A 15545-nucleotide genomic window follows, 5' to 3' on the forward strand; every position below is an offset into this window, starting at 1 on the left:
ACGCCCGCTGACGTCATGACGCAAAGCGGGTTCTTCTCTTGCTGCGTTCAGGTGGTGTTTGACGTGAAGGAGTTATGAACGCCCTTGTATGAAAGTATCATAATAATAATAATGGTTGAGCTAAATAAATAAATAAATTTACTTTTATTTTATATTAAAACTATCTGAAAACCTTGCTTTACTTAATTGAAAATTCTTGATTTTTTTTAATAGCTTCCATGTCATGTGACAGTTAAAGTAACACCAAATTAATGCAGCACCATGAATGTGTAAATTAATTATAGGTAGCATTTATACTTGACCAACAGGACACCATTCATATATGAAGTGTTTTTGGTAGCAATACACTGCTTAGTATGGAAGTTATTTTACATTTTCAACAACAAAAAATCGCAAAATGATGTTAAAGCATATTTGTTTACAAACTACTGAACTGTGCTGCCCCTGGTGGTCGGGACATGTATCACCGCCCGCTGAGCAGGTGCTATTTTAGTTTCCAGTCACTTTCAGCGTGTAACATCAGATATGACCATCAAACCCCAGAAATACGGTGCTTTTTTTAACACTGTGAACACACCTGCAAATAGGCTACAAGCTAACAATGCTATATCTCTTGAAGACAACAAGGACGGAGAAAGGATATACTTGAAAAAACATAGCAAATAAACCACACTGACAGTTTACCACTCAAGAGGAGTCAGTTAGCAAACAAACAAGGGATAAAACCCCAGTAAATATTGGACTTCAGTTCAACAGGTGGCCGAAAAGAGATGACAGCCATGCTGCTCTGCTTGATATGTAAGTAATTTTATGCTAGCCATGACACTGAGCTAAATGCAATAGTGGAGAAAGTACTCAGGTATTTTTTACTTTGGGTTAAGTAGTAGTGTAAGAATACTTTGTTACAACTCTTGCATTCATGTGTAAAATACGTTAATTCCATCACTTACTAGCTTAAAATACTTATTCACTGTATTTTTCTAGTGTTAGTTGTGTTCTTCTCTCTAAAGTTATTGGTTTAAACAATTATATAAATACGTATCAAGCATGACATATATATGTTTTGTTTAATTTCGTTTATGATACTTAGAGAAACTAAACAAAATATTTAGCAATAGCCAAAATCCGCAAGGCCCCAGGGATATTGTTGTTGAGAAGCGAAGCAGCGGTGGGGCGGGGTGAGTCCTCTCGCTGCTCCGCTGCTCTCCGGCCGGCGGTGGAGAGAGGCTGCAGCAGAGCAGCAGAGAGGAGGCACTGAGCTCAAGTTGGCACGCGCTGCACACCGGTACGGATGCTGAGGACTACTTAACTCAGGTTTCTACATAGACTTCTTATAGAACATTATTTTTAAGATTTATCTTTTTCCCGTCATCTCTCAGAACACGCATTTAATAGCGTATTCATTTTCCATATAGTCCGCCAGAATGAACTTTATTTCGGACGCATCCTTCCTGCAGGTAAGGCTGTTATTGTTGTTCATGTTTTTAATTACTTATTTTACACACCCATGATCATGTAAAGTTGAATGATAATAACCTGACACAGAGAAAGTGTATGGTTTCGTCTTAGTGAGTTTATAGACACATCATCGCTTTTATTTAGAACAAAATCGACAACCCTGTATTCCTCAATGCGTATTGCTCTGTTGTAGAAAATACTGCTGAACTTGTAATTGCAATACTCTGCACCAGGATACATCATTGTAGTGTAATGTTATATTTTGACATTAAATAACCTACAAATGTTCAATATCCCGTTGCTTATTTGCTAAATGTGGGTACTACTACTCAAGAAATGTAAACATTATTGCAGTTTTTACTAAGAAATATACCGTACATTCATTTTGCATATTCTTTTAAAGTTTATTTAGCCTAATGTACAATTTTTTTATGATCACAGTGTTACTTTCTGTCTGTGAGGCATCAGTATGTGACTGTCTTTTCTTAAAAAGTTAAGTTTATTTATGAAATAGGATGCTTTTGTGTCTTTCTTGGGTTTTAATTGTCCTCCTGTCCCAGACCTCAGCTTGGTTTTATTCCAGTGATCTAATCGGGACGTACTTTAAATGCAATTATGTTTAATCAACCTGAACTACAAACCTGCAGTTATCCACTCTGTGATTCGGACTGAAAGCCGATGCTGTGCATTGACACCGTTTTTTTTTTTTACAGTTAGATGTCTGTGTTGTAGGTCTAGACTTTTGTCTGAGGTTTTGATGTTAATTAGATGGGTCCGGATGATCATTGCTGTTGTAGTATTTCTATTGATTCCCCTGCAGCTATACTTTACACAGGGAGGATCACAGTGGCAGCACTAGATGGCGATCTGGAGCAAGGCACATGTTACCCAAGGCTGAGAAGTGTTGCTGATTGTCAAACATACAAGAAGTGTACAGAGGTGTTATGTCATGTCTCTATATTCATTAAGATATCACTATTTGGTAATTTTGTAGATTTGTTTTGATAGAAATATACTGGATTTATTTTCCTATTTTCTGGTGTCGTCTTTGGGAAGTCTCTCGCCAACAAAACCACTGATTCGTAAATATCTCAAATCTGCTGATTCAAGTTGTCCCTAAGGTCCCGGAAGCTGAAATACCTTGATTTAAGAGTGTGCATTAGCAGTGAGACCATTTCCAGTGCAGCTTATAAACCTGGTGTCATATATATTTATTGGGCATGGCGTTTAAGATTTCAGTCCTGCCCTTCAATTGGTGCCTTAAAATGATTTCATTCCACATCTTCAGGGAGCTAGCTTACCGAGGGTTATCAGGGTCTGAAATATGACTAGTTAATGAATGGTCCCTAACGTGTTGAATAGTAATTTAATCCCTATTGAGTTATTTTCACCTTGATCTACACTAGGTTTACATGAGCAGCTCTATAATAATCCCGTAAACATGTAAGAGCTAATTGAGCTCTCAATATTGGTAGTTGCAGAGTTCCACATATTACTTTTGTTTTCTAAATACATCTAGAAATAAAATGTTACCAGTTCAAAAAATACTGTTCTGATTTTCCAATATAGGTACGGTTTGAATCCTTGGGTGGGTAATCTCTACATAGACTGATATTTTCTTTCAATAGTTTGAATAAGAAGTAAAGCCAAAATACAGACTGAAGTAAACCAATATAATGAAAAAGAGAGAGAAGTGCTTATTAGTTTCTGTGTTGTGTTCTCGTCTAAAGCGGCTCTCTGTGCTGCTGTAGTCGGAGTATGTGCAATTTGTCACAGAGACGTTTGCCACTCGCAGTAATGCAGCATTTTGACGACTCTCAGCTCTTACTTTGATTAAATCAGTTTGACTTTTTAACATGCTGCTGTGGGGTGGAGGGGGGGGGGGGTGGATCAACCTGAGTCTCCGGATCAACGATGTTCATGTCTTTGTACTTAAAGCAAGTTGAAGCAGTGCTTGATTCGAAGAAGAGTGATAATTAATATCTGCATTTTCTTTTATTGTGAGTTTGTTGTGGTTAGGAGGGTAACAGACATCTACCAATCAGAGAGCCAGTTGTTCAATCCCCATCATCAGCAGTCAACATGTTTAAGGGTCCTTGAGAAATATACTTTACCCTAAATTGCTGACATAGGCATTTCTAAAGTATTGAAGTGTATGCAATTCGCTTTGGATAGAAGTGTCAGCTGAAATTACATTTAATAATAAATAAGTTGGTAAATATAGCTCAGTTTTAGTTGAAATAATACTATTTTTATAAACAATGTATAGTGAGCTACTAGTCATACAGTTTTAGAGATTTTTTTTAAATGTGATTTTGCAATGTTTAAGATACTTAAAGGTAGGGTAGGTAAGTTTGAGAAACCAGCTTGAGTGCGCTAGAATTTGAAATAACACAACCGGAGAAAATCTGCCACTTCCTTACAGAGCCCCTCCTCCAACACACACGAACGCGCACATGACCAATGAGGGCACGAGATAAGTTTGTGCACAGATGGAAGGCTGACAGGCAGGTAGGCCATCCAGTTCTTTTAGCCGGGTCGCCTAAAATGATTGGTCGTGCTTTTTACAGTACTACGGCTTCCACAGATGACATTTTTTTAATGGATTTTTTGTCAAAGCACTTAAGATATTCATTGCTATCGGGATGTTAAGAGCATTCCATGGAATATAACAAAAAGTGTATCTCGAGCCGGTTTCTCAAACTTACCTACCCCACCTTTAATGCTCTGATTATGAGCTGTTAAAGAATAAAATAGAGGCGACATTTTCTTTACAACGTGAGAAAACTCTTTTGGAGGAAAATAAGTGTTCAGCCATTCTTTGGGAGGAAAAAAAATCTAAAATGAATGAATTATGGTTAGGGCAGCCTTCAGTAGTCTAGCTAATTGCGGCTGCAGCAGTAAGAGTCATTCATTGATAATTTATTCTCAAGCTCATAAAAAAAAACAACACTTTAAATGCTCTGCAGGCCACAACTTAATAACTGTTCCCTCCACACTCCTGCACTTGTGATTTAGCCGTCTAATGGCAAACATAAGTCTAATCACAGCTTAAAGAATAACCCGGCTGTTGAGGGCAGAGTATTGAAGTGTGTCACCAGCAGAAAAAGGTTCCTCAAGAGCAGCTGCCCTCCCGTGCATACAAACCAAACAAACACAAAGCACTTAATACCTGAAGTGGGACAGAATACAGCTGGAAAGCAAGCACTTCTATCTTCCTCTATAGGTCTTTTTTTCGGAGCATGCAGGAGAGTTTTGTCCCCGAAATTCAATGATGTTCGTGCAGAAGTACTATTTGTCAGTCTAGCAACACCTTCAAATAGACTTTCCATCTCCATTCCTATCATTCCGAAATGCTATTCATATTCATGCAGATTTTTCAAAAGGAAGTAAATGCTACCTTGAGCACATCACGCAATCATTTCAAAAGATAAAAGATTCTGGACACAAATATGTTTTTATTTGACATGCAAATGTATTATTGAAGATTCAAAGCTGTATAAAAGAGAGGGTCTTGTGTTTTTACCTTCTTGTAAGGAAGTTCATTTGTACATTGGGATTTGGTGTTATTTGTAACAATACTATTGAACATTGTTGTTTTGTATTATCTAAGAAGAACATGAACTAATAATTAATGCAAAAGCCATTAATGGGCAGAAAAGTGTAATAAGACCATATTAAAGCTCTAGGCATTACAGATGACCGCATCTAACTGCTGATGGCAGAGGGATTACGCTGTGTTAGGGTCTGAAAACGATCTGTGTGTTTGAGTCAGGACGCCGTGTTTCCAGTCTGCTGAACCTTTTCAACTGGGAATTCTCCATGTTCTCTCAGATCAATACTCGTAATCAGTGTTGAAAAATTGGAGAACACCGCCTGTTGTTTCTCAAGGACATGTTGTATTGGAGTCCAGCACTGCCTTTGCATGGACAGTTTTGCCTTAACAGAATTATGTAACATAAGATAGTGGAAAAAAATACCGTTAGTAGCCTTGATGGACAGCATGGGAGGCAGAGCCCTGTCCATTCATCAAAGTGAAACTTGCTAGGTGTCACAAGAAGCCGAAATGGCCTGACTCGAGAACAAAAATGCCCGGATCTTTCCTGAATCTTTCTCGGATCTTCCAGCAATCTTCCACATCCATTGAGCCCATTGAGTATGTGCTTTTATGCAGCGTCCACACGGCGGCGTGCGTTGAAGCTTGCCGGTGGACGTGTCTGAAACTCGACCAACAACCAATCACATGAATCTCCCGCCATATGATTTGATTGGCTGACGCTTCCGTCGAAGCTTCAAAAGTTGAACATTGCTCAACTTTTGAAGCGAGCAAAGCGAAGCGACAGAACCACAATGCAGTTCGGCAAAGCGTGACGTCACCCCATTCAAAGTGAATGGGCAGAAGCGTTGAAGCTTCAACGTACGCCGCCGCGTGGACGGGCCGTTAGTCCCCATTGATTCAAATATGGGCATTTAATGTACGTCATGGAAAGGAGTTTTTACGAAAAACCTATTGCTGATTTTTAGATGTCTCTTATCTAATTTAAAGGTCCGATGTCATGCTTTTCCGGTTATCACCCGTCCCCTTGTGTGTTATGAAGGTTGTTATGCATGTAAACGGTCTGCAAAGTCACAAACCCTCAAAGTACACCCTGTAGCGAGTACAACTCTAACACAGAAAATAATAAATCTTCCTGGGTACAGTGACGTGCCCATACCCAAATGGACCCATTGGTCCAAATGCCTGCCGTTACGTCCGCGGAGCCGTTACGTTAAGTCCGTGGATTGGTCCACACACACTCAATCTTTTCTCAGCTGCTGCTCCGCCGATTTCTCCTCCCTGAGACGTGTGTGTGTGTGTGTGTGTGTGTGTGTGTGTGTGTGTGTGTGTGTGTGTGTGTGTGTGTGTGTGTGTGTGTGTGTGTGTGTGTGTGTGTGTGTGTGTGTGTGTGTGTGTGTGTGGTGTGTGTGTGTGTGTGTGTGTGTGTGTGTGTGTGTGTGTGTGTGTGTGTGTGTGTGTGTGTGTGTGTGTGTGTGTGTGTGTGTGTGTGTGTGTGTGTGTGTGTGTGTGTGTGTGTGTGTGTGTGTGTGTGTGTGTGTGTGTGTGTGTGTGTGTGTGTGTGTGTGTGTGTGTGTGTGTGTGTGTGTGTGTGTGTGTGTGTGTGTGTGTGTGTGTGTGTGTGTGTGTGTGTGTGTGTGTGTGTGTGTGTGTGTGTGTGTGTGTGTGTGTGTGTGTGTGTGTGTGTGTGTGTGTGTGTGTGTGTGTGGTCAAGAAGTTTGAACACTGTTCTCATTCTCAGGACGAGGCAATGGCAAAACATCAGTCATGAAATTCAAATAGCTCATAACGTGGAGGTAAGATGGGGGAGACCATTAAGGCCAGCATCCCATCAGCTCTCCATCAGCTCTCAGCATCTTATTCATCCGCGCAACAAAGGCAGAGCGGAGGAGAAAAAAGAAAAGAATGAAAAAGCAACATGAAAGACTTTTAAGTGGTTCTGCCTGGTGGGCACTCTGGAGTGGACAGGAGGGAGGGTGATGGAGCTGACCATTACAAAACATTGTGAATGCTCTCCTCGGGGCAAATGGATGAGTAACACATTATACTGGAGACATCCAGGGGCTTCTTTGTGTTTGTTGTTGCTGCACCTAGAGAGCGGCTGTTCCTGCAGTCAGGGTCATATGTTGTTTTCTTCCAGCTAGTTTGTGCTTGAGTTTTTCAGGAGCTCTGGCTTTGATCACTGAGGTTTGATAGGGTGATGGATGAATGGAAACTTAATTGAGACTAATTGCTCTTTTTTTGGTGGGCAGATTAGCTTCATTTTAGAGATAAAAAGGGGGATGACGTGATAAGAATCCACAGGACTTATACGAAACTGTGTCCAGATGAGCTATGACGCGGCCTGTTAAATTGCTTGTTTGATTGGTAATATATCGTTATTTACTCAAAGCAACATACATAAAAAGCCACTGGCTCCGGCTTCTCAAATGTGAATATTTGGTGGGTTTCTTAGTCTTCCTTAAATATTCAAATAAATATCGTTTTTTAAAACTTGTCGATGGGACAAAATAAGATTTCTGCCATGAGCTCTGGGAAATTGTGATGGCCATTTTTCATTATTTCTTGACATTTTAAAGACCACATTTTTAATCTGGATTTTTTTTTTCTTATAAATAGCAATTTTAGTTTCAGCTCTAGACAGTTTTCATTTCAATCAGACATCATCATGAAGTTCTTTTACAAAACCTGACTTTAAAAGGGTAGTTCAAACTTAAAGTAAAAAAATATTCAAAACAGTCAAAATTGAGCAACATTTATATAAGGGTAAAAATTGTCCCAAAAATATTGTGTTAAATATGGGATCAATTTCAAATCAGTTTTAACATTAGTAGCTAACGTATGCTTGTCTTTTTATGAAGTAACATTTCAATTAAATGACATTTAAGTGCAAATGATGTCAATATGTAATTTAAAACACCCCCCTGTTTGGACAGATGCAGTGGTGTCAGCTGAAAATAAAACAACAACATTGGTTAAATAGGCCAGGGCTGCCATTATTGATTATCTTCATTACCAATTCATCATCTAATCAATTTCCAAATGAATTGATGAATTACTGAGCTGAAAAAAACGGCAATTTAAAAAAACTAGTAGAATTTCCTGAATACAATGATAAAACTATGCTTAAATGACTGGCCTGCAAAAAAGCAAAGATATTTCGTTTTTTTTGTATCACATGATACTAAGAAAAGCAGCAATTCGTCACAATTAAGAAGATGTTACAGTTTACTCAAAAGCCTAAAACAAATTATTTTTGCTTTTAACTGACAGCAACATCTTATAGTTGTGCACTTGATGGTTTGTAAAATTGTGTTTTTGTTTGACCATGACCGCCATTGTTCCCAAACTATAACCAAGTAGTTTTTGTGCCTTTTTAAAAGATCAGTAAAGCAAATCAGAAAACTGGCACAAGAATCAAAATATTTTAACGTTACAAAGGTTTTGGAAGTTTTTTTTCCTTTGGTGGATATTTTGCTTCTGATTCTCCAACCTGTTGACTGTCCTAGAAAACACAAGTGTTCTATTATTGTTATCAACAATTTTCTGAATACAATTGAGGTGGTAAGTAGGGCAAACGGTTGCAGATGATTGCTTCATCCAAATTACACCAAAACATATTATATAGTGTTCTTTTTTGGCAGAAAGTAGTACCATGGAAACCAGTTTAGAGGAACATGGACTCCGGGAATAGATTTTGCTGTTTAAATTGTTTTTTAATGATTCAACTACCCATTTCCATCAACCTATTTGGTATTGAGGGCATAACTTTTAAGGATAGATCATTCAAACTATTTGCAATGCTGTATAACACTAGAGATATTGCTTGTTATGTTTTGTTGCAGAAGGAGTGAGTTGTGTTGTCATGTCAAAATGGTTTTGTCTCAAGTATGTTCCTGGACTTTCTGATATCATTATATTATTTATAGATGGCGTGGTATATATCAGTACATTAATGTGTGTGATGGAGTGGGGTCAAACTTAAATAAGCCTCTTTCCATGTTAAAGTTGTATTGTTTCAATAAATAATACACTCATGTTCATGTCACATGGTCATTTGATTGACATGTCTATTAAATGAGATGCTGATTTGCTGTAGCTTGAGAATGGAGTTTTAAGTTCAGCTTTAAGGCCAGTCGGGCATGGAGTTTATTTTAATCATTCATCTTGTTTTGTTCCATTTTTCTCACAATAAGGACCAAAATACTAAATTGGAGACAACCTGCATTTTTGAACTTCTAAAGCCTATGAAAAGTAATAACAATACAATGTGTTTCACAATACAGGTAGATAAGACAAAAAGAAACTAGACAAAAAAAGATTGATACAAACCTGGGGACCTTTGAAAAACAGAGTTTCTGTTTGACAAGTGTTCTGTTTGACTAGATAGACATTTACCAAATAAGCGTAGTTTAACTTGTGAGTTGTTAGCAGTTTTGCTCTTTTGGCATGATGCAGGTTGTAATGAGATATAGACTGCAGCATGACGAGGCTTGTACAGTAAGTCCTTTACAGGCGGACGTAGGGTTTTATATACAGGCAGACGGCACAGTAATAACCTCCTCTTTTTGATGGCATTTCATTCAAAAGCTCCACATTTCCTGCATAGATTTATGTGAATATATGTTGCATCAAAATTAAAGTAAAATAAAATATAAACTACACCTTAAACTGCACCTGTACACGTTTTATTATTTCATTTCCAAGTTATTTTAGACAGCCTCTGTGGGGCTTGTCAGTGTCTCTGCACAGGGAAGTAATCATAGTAACCAAAAGCCTGAAATGATGTCAGCTGGGAATTTGTGTGAGATTTTTTGTGGCATTTCTGCTTTCATTAAACATGAGAGCCTGGGGACGGACAATCCATATCATTATGTTCCTCGTAATAAGTAATGACCTTGTCTGCTCTGGGAGACGAGTGGAACCAAATTATAGCAGAGATCAGACTGTGATACTGCACTGCCACTAGTATGAGCGAGGGAAGAATTTAATTCTGCTCTTGCATTTATTTTGACTGCGTCCGGAACATGTAGAGAGCTCTCTCCAGCGTCCTCTGGAAGAAAACACGAGTCAGATTTAGAGAAGTGCTCTCCATCTTAGTTACTTCTTCCCTTCCGACTGGGCCTCACATGAAGTTGTCGACTTCACGCTAACAAGCTCTGACGGCTTCCTTCATAGAAGAACCCCGGGAGCTGGAAGCATTATAGTGGATTATACTAAGTCCAGCACAGCACGGCAAGACTTGCTCATTGTAAAGGGATCCCCTTACTTTCCTGACAATCTGTCTGTGGAGAGTCTCTATGGGGTTAGTTACTGACCGAGCTGTGACAGCCGCTAAACAAACATAACAACATGCACTGGTATTGTGCTCGAAAAGCTTTTGATCAAGCAGTATAAACTAAAAGAAAAACGTAGGCTTCCCAACATCTGTTTCCTACAATTTTAACATATGTTGCTGATCAACCCATTTTCTTAAAGACTTTCTACAGCTTTGCAGACTTTTGGTTAGATGTATTTACCGCTAGAACGGGATGAACCTGCTGAAGGGTCCCGGGGCAAAACGTTAGCAGTGAAGCCCTTTTGGTTCAAATTACAACAAAGCAGGGGCATCCTGTTGGACAAGGGGCTTACTATCCGCTCTACTTTCATTTCCTGTCATCTTTTTACTTTGATCTACCTAATAAAAAAGCATGAAAACGGCCCAGAAATTTAAAAAAAAGGACCACAAAGTAATTGCTACTTGGATAACCTATACGCCCGGGGCAGTGTCCCGCTCACATGCTTGGTAATCCAGCCAATTAGTAGCCAAACACAAGCAACTCCTTCTCTATTAATTGAAGCCTTGGTGCAGTTTTCATGAATGAATTCCATCCCAAGTTTCTTTCAAAAACCTAAAGCTGCTGTTGCTGCACCTTATTTCAGCTGAGAATCTGCTGAAGCATTTTCATACGAGCTAAGACACTACAGATGACCTTCAGTCTGCTAATGAAGGAAAGTGCTGATTGCCGTGTGCTGCTGCGCATCGGAAACACCTTCATGTGCTCTGATGTGAATTCTAAAGCGAATATCTAAAGGAACTTTGGAGATAAATTTGATTTCCTTTGCTTTAATGTTAGCAGCAGGGCTGCAACAACATACTAATTATGACTGACAATCCACAGAGGTTTAGTACGCTGATAGATTTGGACATGCGTGGATTTAATTAGGAGACTAGTGATAAAGCCCTGTTAGCAATAAAGGGTTTGCTTGGATTTAGTTAAGTATTAACCCTTTTCCCTGAAATTAAGACGGTAACTTGTGGAATTGGCCTTTGCGTGTCATCCAGTATCTACAGATGATGCATTGTAAAACCATGCAGGAATTGTTTGACAAATACTGTTATGTACATATAATGTAATCATTTTCTGTCAAAGTTTTGCTTAGCGCCTACAGCAGGGGAGTCAAACTCAAGGCCCGGTGGCCAAATCCGGCCCGCGACCTCATTTTATGTGGCCCCGCAAGAGCTTGCAAAGAATATAATACGTTTATTATACGGTTACATGCCGCTTTACAGAAGCACGTTGTCCATAAACTACATGTCCCACAATGCATCTCATTTTGTGACATGCGAACTGAAGAGACTTGCAATTATTTGCCCTAGACTTCTGCTTTCAGATGTAGTTAATTATGAAGTTATTACCTTATCCGATAATAATCCAAAGCAAAGGCAATCATGTAATATCATACATTATTTTCTATATATATTATATATGTATATTTATATAGTCTTAAAGTTACAACCGGCCCTTTGAGTGCAACCATAATGCTAATGTGGCCCTCGATTAAATTGAGTTTAACACCCATGTCCTACAGTATAGACACATCTGAGAAATTAGATCTGCTTTCTGTTACAAAACAAGGTCTGAACTTTACTTTGTTTCTGAGTGTATTTGAGATAGAGGATTGAAAGAATGATTGGATGTTTCAAAAACAAGCTTTACACCTCAAAGCTACATCCATAGCAATTTGTGTCAACACAACACTTTATCACTGCTGATACAAGACTTTGGAGTCTACTGCTACACCAGCAGCTCTTTGAAGCTGTTCTCAGACACAGCATGGTGGTTGTTTTGCCTCGTACTAACGACACCATGCTAACATGCTCACAATGACATGCAGATGCCTAGAATGTTTTCTATTGTTTCCATTTAAGTTTAGCATGCTAACATTTGCAAATAGCACTTAACACAAAGACCTGAAACTGATAAGAATGCCAGTGCAGGAATTTGATCATAAACTAAAGTATTGGACAAATTCTGACTAGATAAAGTTGCCACATGAAAAGTCAGGGCATCCCCAAACTTTTAGGGTTCATCATCTGGGAAACATGAATGAAATCATTGCAATGTGAGTCAACATGTACAGTCGCTGGTTAGTTACTGAGCTCCACGGAAAAAATCCAGCTGTCATGTCTTGCACTGAATCTTGTTTTATTAGCCAGCCAGTTTGCCATGTCTTGAAAAAGAAAAGAAATGCCTGCTGAATATAAGGATATATTATATATATATATATATATACCACACTGTTTCAAAATTCAAGCATACAAACTTTGAAATGAATGTTTTTGTTTGGAATGGGTTTCTTGATCTTTATTAAAATGTAAGACAAGCCCTCCAGAGTCACATTGTTTCAGACCGTTGTAATACCACATGCCCGGGCAGGCCATGATGTATTCAGGCAGTATGCAATTGAGCTATCATTTAAATATAGCCTGCAGGAACCCTCAGAGTACATTTAGAGATATGGCTGGAACTACATTTCCTATTAAAGAAATACCACTATCTAGTTTAGCCAAACCTAACTCTTGTCTTTCAAGGTACATACATACACACCCATACGAAATAATTCAAGTTGTTTTCTTCTTTTCATAACCCCAGTGCCCCCTCTTCATTTCACTGACGATCAATTATAAGCCAGTTTATCTCAATGACAGGTGGACCGTCCTCTGCGGGGCTGTGTGTGACTTTTTACAAATAGTGCTGATATGTCTTCTTATGTGTGCCAGCTCACCCAGGGGAATATCACGACTAACCCGCAGCCTCCTGGATTAACTACTCTTACTGTCCGTCAATAGGCACAGGGGAGCGGGCCGCCTTCAGAGGAAGGGCTGAACTTTATAGCACAGCTCTAAGTGTCTTTGCAGACAGAACTGCTAGGAGTTATAACTTTTTAATCATGAAGATAGATATTTTCATTTCGGTGTGTTACCCAGGTCCGGAAAGTGCTTTAGCTTCTTTCAGCTTTTGGTTTTGGTTTTAAAGCCCACCATTGTTTTGGTTCACAAACCCGTATTACTGTTCAGCATTTAACAGGAGAGACACAGTGTTTAGCAGATGAACAAAGGTAATACCTTTTTCTCAGTGTTATGTGGAGACCAAAAATAGAGCTAAAAGTGAGTTAATATTAGCCCTACATTTACCAAGAGGACATAAACAGGACTTTACATGTATGCTAATTAATCTGCTGGATGTTTAAAACGCATAAACTGTTGGCTAACAATGTCAACTCATCATGTCTCTAAATTCCTTCTTTCCCTCAGAAAACATCTATTTTCATTCTCTACAGATTATTCAGCAGACAGCGCAACATTTCAACCTATTTTATAACAACATAAAATGTCCTTAGAGTATAGTGCAATTAAAGAAAAACTATTTTCTTTCTTAGATCAGGAACCGATTTAAAAAACGATTATCCAATTCAGTTGACATTTTGTTTTACCTGATTCATTGTGTTTGTCTGTTTCTTGTTGGAGGAAGGTTTTTTTTTTACCCTTACCAATCAGTCGTCAGTGATTTATCCATCCCACTAACATCGTTCTCAGCTGATGCAATAGCTGCAACTAAGATTGAGTAGTTCATGTTTTTCACATGGATGAAAGGAATGGGTCAATTAAAGAGTCAGTGAAGTACAGTTGAGCCGATCCTGTCCACACTTGTGGCCATGTTGTAGATGTATGTTGTTGCTACAGTAATCTGAACGGACGTAGCTTTATCTATGTAAGAAAAATGTTTGTCCATCTTAATCTAGATAATTGTGCTGTTTCAGAGGATTTCCAAAAGACTACATCCTGTTTTCAGGAGTCATTTTCTAGCAGAAAAGACATCTACTCGATGTTGGAAGGTTTCTTATTTCTCTAAATTGTGCAGATTATTTAAAAGCAGGAAGTTGTGTCTAACCTCAGAAAGTTTGAATATAGAACCTTCTTACACTTTGTTTCAGGTTCTTCAACATACATCTTGCCTAAATGTAATTTTGAGTTTTTGAACAGTGGCTTTCTCTTTTCCACTTTTCCATGAAGCTGTGACTGGTGGATCACCCGGGCAGCAGCAGTTCTCTCAGCCATGGAGTCCTGTTGCTTCTTCATAGCTGTCATACCTCGGTCTCTGGGGGCCTCCTTAACTCACTGGTTCCCCCTCTCACATGAACTCTTAGTTTCCTAGGACTATTGCTAGACTTATTTAAAGCTTTGACATATTATTTTTATTTTTATGGTAGACCTTACCGCACCTTCTTGTATCCTTCCTTTTGATGTCCTTATTACTTTTCTCTTTTACCAGTTCTTTGAATAGCCATCAGTTGATAGATGAGTTATCTGAATGTGATTTGTGATCACAACTGATTTCTTTCAATATACTTTGTGACAATTGGCTAAACCGAACACTCTTTTATTTTGTGTGCGTTGTTAAGCAAAGTACTAAATCTGTAGCTAACTGCAGACACTCTGTTTTGTTCCAGTTAATGTACCACTCTTGAGTTAAGACATTTCCTCTTTTCCACCGCAGTTGGTCAAATCAACATGCTTTTTCTAAATTCCAGAAGATGCCTACAAATATATTTTTATATCCAGAAATCGTAACTGACAGATCCCAATATATGTATTTCCAATGTAATGAATGACTCAAACAGCTCTGTGCTGCATTGGATTTTCACTGGAGGAATGTGGATTGTACATTTCATGGGGATGAAAAATCCCAGATACTCTTGAGCATACTTTTTTAATATTATCAATAATGTTGTCTTTTTTTCCCTGATTATTTGAAATCTGTGCTGATTGGAACCACTGTGCTTCTTATGTACACTCTGTTGACTGTGTGATTGGGTGTATATAAAACTACCAATGTGTCTATCACTCTCAAATAATACAACCTGTTTAGACCACAGAATCCTGCTGCGGCAGGGAAAGAAGAATAACCTGACAGAAATAATTAAAAGAAGTTGTACAATTTGTAGTTGGGTCAGCAAAGGTAACAAATCAAGTTAATCCAAGGAGGAACCAGTAGTGTAGGTTGCCATTACTTTCACCCCTCACATAGAAAAGTATACCTATTGAGAAGAGGATAAACAAACAACACAAACCTGAATCTTAAGGAGAGTAAACATCCATAAAACAAGGAAACAATCACTGATAAAAGAAGAATCTGCATCAATATTTGAAATATGCAAAAGGCCACTGTACAAGTGCAATGGGAAAGGAAGAATGCAAACACAACAT

The 15545-nt window shown here is 38.6% G+C and overlaps 1 protein-coding gene across 1 annotated transcript in view; it reads left to right on the forward strand.

The window, feature by feature from the left end:
* Positions 1–764: 764 nt before the first annotated feature.
* LOC117472246 (multiple epidermal growth factor-like domains protein 11) overlaps positions 765–15545 on the forward strand; it is a 150344-nt gene continuing 135563 nt past the window's right edge. The window contains exon 1 of the mRNA XM_034117420.1: positions 765–798. The gene's annotated coding sequence lies outside the window, so the exon portion shown is untranslated. The remainder of the gene's footprint in view (positions 799–15545) is intronic.

The sequence above is a fragment of the Trematomus bernacchii genome, unplaced genomic scaffold (assembly GCF_902827165.1).
Source record: "Trematomus bernacchii unplaced genomic scaffold, fTreBer1.1, whole genome shotgun sequence".
Taxonomy (NCBI): Eukaryota; Metazoa; Chordata; class Actinopteri; order Perciformes; family Nototheniidae; genus Trematomus; species Trematomus bernacchii.